Source organism: Cebus imitator, unplaced genomic scaffold, assembly GCF_001604975.1.
Source record: "Cebus imitator isolate Cc_AM_T3 unplaced genomic scaffold, Cebus_imitator-1.0 Scaffold222, whole genome shotgun sequence".
Classification (NCBI taxonomy): domain Eukaryota; kingdom Metazoa; phylum Chordata; class Mammalia; order Primates; family Cebidae; genus Cebus; species Cebus imitator.
Window position 1 is genome coordinate 1,367,897 of NW_016107537.1, and position 1,952 is coordinate 1,369,848.

Consider the following 1,952-nt stretch of genomic DNA (forward strand, 5'->3'; position numbering starts at 1 on the left):
CTGATCGCGCCACTGCACTCCAGCCTGGGCGACAGGGTGAGACCCTGTCTTAAAAAAAAAAAAAAAAAAAGGACTTTTAGAAGAAAACAGGAGAAAATCTTTATAATCTTACACTAGGTAAATATTTCTTAAAGAGGACACAAAAATCTCTTTGAATAAAGGAAAACAATTATGAATTGTCAGCCTTAAAATTAATAACTTTCATTCATTGAAAGACACCATCAAGAGAATGAACAGGAAAGCCATAGAATAGGATATATGTGTGTGTATATATGTACATATATGTATGACAAAGGACTCATACCTGGGATATAAAAGGGATAACAAATTAATAATTAAAAACTAGCAAGCCAATGAACAAAAGAACTGAGTTGAATATTCGTAAGGGACAACCTAAGAGGTAAGCCCTGCGCAAAGAGATTTGGAGAAGTCATACTGAGAAAGTCAATAAGGGATATGTTTGGCTAAAAATCAGGCCCACATCTAATAGTTGTATACACGTGGGAGCCACATGTCTTAGTGTCTACCATATGTCTGACCAAGCCAATAAGCTGCTAAATAAAATGTCTCTTTTCCTGTTTTACAATCATACTTGTATAAGGCTGACCTGCAAGGGCAGGATTTTTAGAATTCTCAGACTCATAGGAGTTCCATGCCAAAGTCTGGTAATACCGGAAGAGATTACCTTGGTCCCTGACCATAGTTCACCCCTATTTCTTCCCATCCCTAACTCCAGCCTGCACCACAGAGGTTGTGCATGCATGCATGGGGTTACCACAGCCAGGAAGCCCAAGCTCCAACCATCCATCACCCCCAACAAACAGTTGCCCTTTGGACACTGCCCAGGCCTACGGGTGCACACACCAGCAGCACCATTGACCCTTGGGACATAGGCCCAGGGAGGAATCTTGCACAGGGCCAGGAAGTAGGCTTTGATCTTTGGACAGTAAATTCTGGCTCCCTCTAGCATAGCCTAGAAAGTGGGAGGGTGACAGTCTCCAGGTGGCCATAGCTCCTTGAACTCAAGAACGTCTCACCTGTAGGAAAGAGCATGGCTAGAGCAGGGCTGGAGTGAGAACCTCTAAAGCTTTTTCACCTGGGCCTAAGAGTGGTGCTCCGAGGAAGCAAGCCTCAAACTCCTGAACTACTGCTCCACTCATGTCTTTTCTTTGTATCCTATACTTAGACCCCAAAACAACTTAAAATGGGTTTTCCCTCACCCCTGCCACCACCACAATCACTCCATGCCTTGGTTACTGCAATTACCTTGTAGCTTCTCTTCTTGTCTAGCCCCTCCACCTCTCCTACCTTCCCTGAACACTACCACCAAATTAATCTTTCTAAAGTACAGCATTCATCCCATATGTCCACACATGAACACTGAAGGGGCTCATTGAAGCCAGAGCCCTGTTTCAAATTCATGGCTTTTCTTTTGTTTTTTTTTTTTTGAGATGGAGTCTCACTTTGTCACCCAGGCTGGAGTACAGTAGAGAGATCTCAGCACACTGCAACCTCTGCCTCTTGGATTTGAGCAATTCTCCTGCCTCAGCCTCCCAAGTAGCTGGGATTACAGGCATGTACCACCACACCTAATTTGTGTAGAGGTGGGGTTTCACCATGTTGGCCAGGCTGGTCTTGAACTCCTGACCTCAGGTGATCCACCCACCTCAGCCTCCCAAAGTGCTGGGATTACAGGCGTGAGCTGCTGTGCCTGTCTGAATTCATGGCTTTTCATTAGGGCTTTCCACTGTATCTTTCCTGCCACATCTACCACATTCCCTCAACCAAACTGAAATGCCCTGATCATCACCAAGGTCAAATAATGGTTTGTCAGATGGAGTTTTAATGTTGAGTATGTATTAACCCTTCCAAAATGGATGAACCACATACTAGATGGATCATAAAAATCTCTATTCATCAAAACCTCTAATTAACCAGCAAATTCTATCTCA